Source organism: Arvicola amphibius, chromosome 3 (genome assembly GCF_903992535.2).
Source record: "Arvicola amphibius chromosome 3, mArvAmp1.2, whole genome shotgun sequence".
In the NCBI taxonomy this organism is placed as follows: Eukaryota; Metazoa; Chordata; class Mammalia; order Rodentia; family Cricetidae; genus Arvicola; species Arvicola amphibius.
The window spans coordinates 160,416,205-160,424,468 of NC_052049.1; the positions used below are offsets into that span (position 1 = coordinate 160,416,205).

At 36.9% G+C, this 8,264-nt stretch overlaps 1 pseudogene; it reads left to right on the forward strand.

The window, feature by feature from the left end:
• The first annotated feature begins 1,307 nt into the window (after positions 1 to 1,307).
• Positions 1,308 to 1,420, forward strand: LOC119810980 (annotated as a pseudogene).
• Positions 1,421 to 8,264: the final 6,844 nt, after the last annotated feature.

Consider the following 8,264-nt stretch of genomic DNA (forward strand, 5'->3'; position numbering starts at 1 on the left):
AAAGCCAAACCTGGCAATCCAAATTTAATCCCCAGGCTTATATGGCAGGAGAGAACTGAATGTCACAAATTGTCTCTATCCTCCACATGTGCATGTGACATGGATGTCTTCCCTCTGAAGAAATACTAAATAAATGTGACACATTTCTTTAACACAAACAAGCAAAGAAACAAAAAACTGATGAGCTTCACTTGATCAATGGCATTATCAAAAGATAAACAAGCCTTAATAAACTTTATTTTTTATCTTCTCCTCAACATAGAGCAAGATATTTTATCCCCATTTCTGGTCTCTTATTTTACTTACTGCTTCTTTGAATATTCTTTCAGAAGAACTGGAAGAGAAAGAATCCTACATCTTCAGAAGCAGAGATCACACACAGTGATCACAGAGATGAAATTTGGAAACATTACAAGAGAGAAACTACACATTTTATGATTTCCGCAAGTGTAGGAAATGAACACCTAAAACAAATTTAGTGTACTAAATGTGTGCAAAATGGGGTTGGAGCCAAGTGTGGGATAGTACAGGGTCAAACTTCTATGAGCTCTGCTTCCTCAGTTGCAGTACAAAGTGGAAGATGAGCAAAGGTCTCTGAGAACCGAACACTGTTAATATTTTAACCTCTTAACGTTAATTTTGTCTTAAATAATCTTCAAAACCAACATGATCTAGAAAGAAGCTATTGCTTGATACATGTCCTCCTTATGAATGGAGGGTTTAAGATGGCCATGATCAGAGGCAGTGAGAAGAAAAGACAGCTCCATTTCTGTTTGCCCAGAGATTCAATGTTCATCATCACAGGCAGATAACTTTAAAGGATACAGTGCCACAAATAGGCTGTCACTTTTCCTTCCATTCTTATGCAGCATGGCTGGATGTCCTGTCTTTAAAGTCATATAACTGAGTGGAGCTTGGGAGCCATACAGTTATTTTATTCCTTAAGCTGAGAATGTATCCTTTGGGAGCGTTGACTCAAAATTGTGCATTCTTGAGTTACATATAGGCCATATTTGAGTATATGTATATAAATACCGAAATATAAACACACACACAGATGAACACTTCTTACTGTTATTAATTTTAAGGAGATAATATATCCAGGCAGATATTCATTATGACTTTGGTAGCTGGGATAATAACCACAACTTTTCTGATGTAAAATTTATATAATTTTCCAATGTTTTATAAAACATATTCTTCCTATCTCTGACATGGTTAAGTGGATTTTTTTTAATATAAGAAGTTGGTTCACTCTTTTCTCTTATCACCTTATGTATCTCATCGCCTTTAATAATTAAGATAGTATTTCTTCTCAGCCTTCTGATTAAGATCAAGTATAGTGGCTGTTCTTATTAGTTCAATAGCTAAGATCTGGCATGAAATCCAGGTAGGAAATTCAAACAATAAACAACCCCTAATGTCGGTGTTTTGTCTTAGCTTCAGTTGCTTCCATTATTGTTGCTAAGTCAAGTGCATTCTTTGGGGTTCAACACCCTTGCTAATAAAATTAAGGAGGTACATTAAAGGTCTTTTTTCTGATGTATAGATTTTGAGATTATTTCCAATTTATGGTCTTTGATAAAGTATAGTTTCTTCTTGCAAGAGGCTACCCTTAATCTAAACTACTTTTAATAACCCTGGTTCTTCTAGAGAGGACAAACAATAGCAAATGGGAAAATGATTTGCTCTCATGACGCAGTGCCTTTAAAATTTCAAATACTCCAATGGAAACACATTTTCACACTCAATTCCATTTTGTTTATCTAGTGACTGCATTGAGTCATTCTTTCTTCCCCCCTTTTCAAATGTTTTGAGATGATAAAACCAACATATTATCTTTGTAAATAATGTCTTACAAAGCACACACCAGAAGAATATAAAGAAAACAGAATTACTTTCACTCGAACTATTGTTCTTCAAACTGTGTGTGGGACGAAAGATTATCACAGTGTTGAATTGACTGTGGTACCTCAGACATTTTGTAGCTTACTTTTATCACACAGAAATAGCTTAGTCACAGTTCATCCTATGCCAATTTGCCACACAGTAGCCTAATATTTGAACATGATATGATTGATTTTACTAAGCAATCTGTTATTTGGAAAATTACCTATTTTGATATGTATGATTATAAAATATCTGAAATCAGTATTTTTATCTTTAAATTATTGTCTGATTATTTCCCTGCATACTATTTAGAAGTTTGCATGTTTCAAGTTTGTTGTTGTGAGAGTCTGTGTGTTAAGATAATCTCTCTGTACCTGATGAACTTTTTTTGACCCTAGAACTCATACAGGACTCTCACATCTTGAACCCTTTGTCTACCTCTTCAACTCCTACTGCTCACTGCATACACACGCCTGTCATTTTTAGGAGTGCAACTTGTTGTTTGTCTCAGCTTTTAATTCTCGTTTTTTTCCCAAGTGCACAAATACTCCATGAATAAGTTCCTATAGAAATATGGCTATGAATCGTCTTTCTTCCTCATTCCCAACAAAATGTTATGAAAAAAATTCATGCATCATTCTGAGAATGATATCATTTTTCATTCACTCCATTTTCCTGGGTAGTAAACAGATTTAGTTCCTATTATGACTACTTGGATATTACCAATTTTATTTACAGATTATATTTATATACAAAGCTATCATAGCTAATCCTTTAATCCCTTGATTTTTAAACTTAGTCTATATACACTTAAAGGATTAATATAATTCAGTGGCATGAATGGGATCAAGGCAATGCTTTCATATGATATTGGATACTCACTGAGTTTGAGTAAAATAGCATTCAACTTTGTAGTTTTTAAAGCATCTATAGAAAGAAAATTCAAGTAAACATTTTTACTACTGAGTAAATTTCACATTCTCTCAAGCATCTTTAAGCTTCATTTAAAATTTTGTCTAGTACCTAGGAAAATAATTACCTTTTCCTTTCCTGCAAAATAAAAGCTCATAGCAATAAAAATATGTGAACATTAATCTTCTTATAAAATAGCTGTAGTACTTTTTGCATTAGGGTAGAATTCAATATCCAGGCCTATATTTAGCCTGTCTACTCATGACAAACCCAGAGAGCTAAAGGTAGTAATGTGTACCTTTGAAAAAACTTGAAAGCCTTAAAACCCACAGCAGCTGCTCAATAAAATGCATTGTATAAGACACATAACAATACCTGGAAGCAAAATTAAAAACCAGGTTAAAATTTCCAGGAAAATTAAAAGGAAAGGTCCATACTGAACCATCTAAAGCATGAAAATTCCTATAAGGGCAAGCAAAGTCATGGGTAACTACAATAGATATAAACAATAGCAGCTTAGGGGAAGTGGAGGCACAGGGTTTACTAAAGTCAACACCATTGGAGCTGAGCAACGTGGCTAGGAAGGAACAAGATACCTCATTTTAAAAGGTATAAAAAAAATCAAGAGACTCACTTAACCACAAAATCTCTGCTGATTTATAGCCACTATTTATTAGACACATTGCTACTACCCAGAAATCCTAGGAATACAATTAAACTTTGTGTAAACTCCACTAGTTGAGCTGAGCTGTATAGATAACACTGGTATAACTGCTCTGGGCGGGAAACAGCAGATGTGTGTGAGCATACACACTCACACATGCACCAGTATGACAGACTTGGGAAGTGTCAGAGGATACTTTGCTTTGCACATATAGGACAAAGTAAAAACAGTTTGTACAGAAATGTAGAGGCAGGAGGATAATGGCACAGTTGACAGCATAAGATCCAATCTTGTTAATTATAAGATTGAAGACTGAGTTGCAGAAGCCATCAGAATAAAGTATCTACAAACAGTTACGGGAGTTTGTGCGAAAGTCTAGAATCAAAAAAAAAAAGAAGAAAAAGAAAAAAAAGAAATGTGCTCCAGATCAATCTTAAACCTCTGCAGGTGACTTTATTTGGAAAATTCCAGAGGGTCCCCAAGTCTGCCATAACATTTTGGTTTCAGACACCAAACTGGGGTAGTAAAATAGCCCAGTGCTTTTTCATAAATTCTTGAGATGGTCTCAGAGAGGCTGCAAAGTCAGCAGCAGGCACTAAAAATTACCCCAGATCATGGAACTCAACCCAGGAGCCTGAAACAGACTGTGTGAGTGCTCTGACTAGGTAGGGCCACATCCTCTCCCATCATCTCCCATTAGGCATTTGTAGCATAACCGAGATATCTCTACGTTGAATCAAGGAAGGAAAACTGTGATTTTGTTTGTTAAGACATTCATTTGCCAGCATCTTATGAGAAATGATACCCATGGGCAGAACCTGGAAGGTAAGAATGAGACTGGAAAGAACAAACACAACTTTGCACAAGGATGGAAAGCTCCATCTTCCTGGATGTATTAAAATTCTCAAAATGTCTGTTTTGCAGAATTGCAGGGAATCATTGACCTTAGAATGATTTGCATGATCTTCTATTTGAGATACAAAGCTTTCCCTTGAGAATGTGTGTCTGTGGGTGTTTGCACAGCAGTTTGGCCCAAGACCTGTGCAGCATGAAAATATGTTAGAATATCAAGCTTGCCAGATGTGGGAGGGAGGGTAAGCACTGTAGAACCCACTCAAAACACTGGATTTCTAGGAAGTATCGCCTCCAACTTCCTTTATCTTCCTCAAACTGCAGCTTGAGAATCCATAATCAAATTATTAAAAATCTAAAATGCTTCAAATCTGGAAATTATTAAACATCACAACGTTGCCATTAGAAGTAAATTCTACAGCGTCTCTAAAATAACAGACTATAGTCAATGCTCAGATTAAGAAATGTATAAAATCACCTTTAGAAAAATAAAAAAAAAACACTTCTCAAAATTATCTTTAGGCAATGTCTACGAATAGTGTGTTGTAGATATGCAATCCTTTCAAACTCTGAAAATTGCTGAAATCTGCAGCACATCTCCTAACCAATTTGGTTACTGGGCAGCCATGTAGGATTTATTCGTACGACTCAGATGTTGCAGTAGATGACTGCAGAGTGCATCCCTTTAGAATCAGACAAGTGTCCACACAATGTCAGTAGTTATTGAGTGAGATAGTCTTTATGAGGTTCCTCTTTACCTGCGAAGGGAATGAAAGGGACTCTCAGAGGGCATTGACAAGGAAGGAACATCTAGTACTGAAAGAGGTGGTCACCAGAGGAAAGTCTATGATAGACAGGTAGATAGCCTGCAACAATCGTCTATTCTTACGTTTCTGAAAGATCAACTTGAATTGATTTCCAGGTTTACTTCTCCCAGTTAAACTTTACAATTCCCCCAGGGCTAGCCTCAAAAATTCCACTACACCTTAAAACCCCTGCAAAGATTAATGTATGTCCAATGTTAATTCTCTTTATTTTAGGCAGACAAGTATCAGAGATATAAGGGCGGGGTAAGAGCAACCTAGAGAAACACACAATGGATTCCACGTAGAAAATACTTCGACTAAATGCTGAGAGAAAGTTACCTTGTCCAGGGAAATTGCAGGGAGGAGCTGGGTAAGAAAAACTACATTCTACTATCTGGTACATAGGATCTATCAAATCAACAGGCATTGAGTTATGAACAAAAGCAGCTGTATTAATCAAAATCTCTATTAATTAAAAAATGAATTTGCGGCAAGTGTATGCATGCATCAGTGATTATTGCAATGTCTCTAGAGCAATGTTTCTAGTAGAAAGGTAGATATTTAGAAACCATATTTTGGAGAACATATTTTGATACATTTATGCTTAGGTTGGGACTTTATCATGCTTATTTTTTTCATGACAGTACATGTGGGTTTTTCTCCTCATTGACAGCTCAGGATTGTTGTACTGTTATTCAGCAGGATTTGCTCCTGTCCTGCACTCAAATGACATCCACAGTCAGACTTCAAAGCTTTGTCTATAGGTAACGGCTAGAATGGAGTTGCCTTAGCTCTGTCATATTGGATAATGCCAATGGTTGATTTGTTTTGCAAGTCAGCGGCAGTTTGTGCCAGAATTGTGAGTAGCTCATAACAGAGCATTGACTTAAGAGAGCTCAAGATATCTTCTGTTTCTCACTTGTCTGCAGTAGGATTTGTATTTTTCCCTCTGTGTGATTTTCACATCCTACAGTACACTCATTATGCACTCCACGGTCATCTAACTCCCATATCCTCATCCTATGAAAGTAAAATGGTCATCATTGATTGTTCTGCTGTCTATAGGGAGGTAATATTTTGTAAGGAAGGAGAAATTGGGTGTTTTGAACTGTTTTAGATTTAGTTACATTCTCTCCATAGTGAGTTTGCAATCCTTGTATGTGCTCTTTTTACCCCAGAAGAAGCTGAGTCCCCTGTTTCTCCCCTGATACCTTCAGAGTGTCAGCTCTTCACCACCCCTCAGCAGACAGAAATAGCCTTACATTCCCTTGTGATAGAATCTTGTTTGTAGCTTTCAGATTGAAATTCCTTTACAAACTTCCTCTCAAACTATAAAGTTCACTTTCTCCCAGTTGCCAAGGAAACAACCTGAGACTGTGAGACCAGAGGCCACGGGGTCAGCATTGTCAGGGCTGCTACATCTCTCTAGACAGAAAAAGCCAGAAGTCTACATCTCAAAACGGGAGCAATTGCATTCAGTTTTGTAGACAGCATGCATTCTTTTTGACAAAATTAAAAATAGTGTGATTGGAATAATGATCAAAATTATCATCATTAGCCCTTCAAAATTCAATGGAATGAAACCTCAGGGATTAGAATTTTTACACACAGAAGTACGTTTTAACTTAGTGAGTCAATTGAATATGAATAAAATATGACCCACTGTTACATGTTCACGATGAAAGATCTAAAGTAAATTGAAAAATAAGCAATTAGCTACGTGTTCCGAGTAACCAGCTCCCTTCTCTTTTGAATTTTGCCTGACATGGCTACATTCTATCTTGGTACTAAATCTGTTATTTTTCCCCTTCTGAATCTCTGCATCAAATGTAAATCTCATTTTCTGTCTTAAGAGAAGCAATTCTGTTTCCCTCCCACTTCTCCTGCCCTATGCCACCACTGTTCGGCCAGAGGATGGGCTATGTTCCTTGTTACAGATACATTTCTTAGAGGAGAACACAGACTTGTCTCCTTGGCAACATTTCCAGTGAAAAGTTTTCCCGTGATTTACTGACTGTAGAGATAGTTAATAGGCAAAGTCTTTTGATTTAAATGACAATTTATCAAATCTCATCAGACACCAAGACTCAATCTGACCTCGACCTAGACACAGGTCAAGTGATATCTGAGCTAATGAAAGCTAAAGAGAGAGCATTAGATGCAAACACACTTTTTATCTTATTTAGTTGTGGCAAGTATAAGACCACCGCGATTTAAATATTTATGTGTGCAGCTGTTTGGATTTACACGTTCTCTTGCCTTCTCTTTGTGTGGCTTTCTCTTCCTTCAGACCAGATTCCACCTTTTTTACAAGGCCACTTCTGATGTGTTCCCGGTAGCTCAGACCTAGTCAACATGTGTGTCTGTAGTTGTAATAGTTTCCCTTCATCATAATGCATACTACAGTCTGTGAGTGCACACATATACACAGTGTACACACACACACACACATGATTTGCTTATTATTTACTGGTTAGGATATAGCAATTTTAGGTTTGAAAAGTGTAAGAATAAATAAAATCCCAAACATAATACTTCATTTATGGTGTGGGAAGTCCTTCTGTTTATGTGTTGATTTTATTGGTTAATGAATAAAGAAAACTGGCTTAGCCTATAGCATGGGAGTGGGGAAGGTGGAGTTAAGAGAGAAGCCATGAAGCCACCAGAGACAGACACTAGGAACTTTAGCCGGTAAACCACAGCCTTGTGTCGATATACAGATTACTAAAGATGTGTTAAACTAAGATGTAGGAGTTAGCCAAGAAGAAGTTAGAGCTAATGGGCCAAGCAGTGATTTAACTAATACAATTTCTGTGTTATTATTTTGGGGCCAAGCAACCAGGAACAACCAAGTGGTCCCCCTGCAACAAATTGGTGCCAACATGGCTATCTAAATCCACATAAAACCTGAGCCAGTAAGCCACAGCCTCGTGGCAAAGCACAGATTACCAGAAATGTGTTAAATTAAGTTAGCCAATAAAAAGTTAGAGGTAATGGGCCAAGCAGCAATTTAATTAATTAATTAAAACAGTTTCTGTGTGACTATTTCGGAGCTAAGCAGCTGGGAAAAACTAAGAGGCCCCCCTGCAACACACTTAAGCATAAGCCAAGTACAATGACACACACCTATAATGCCTGCA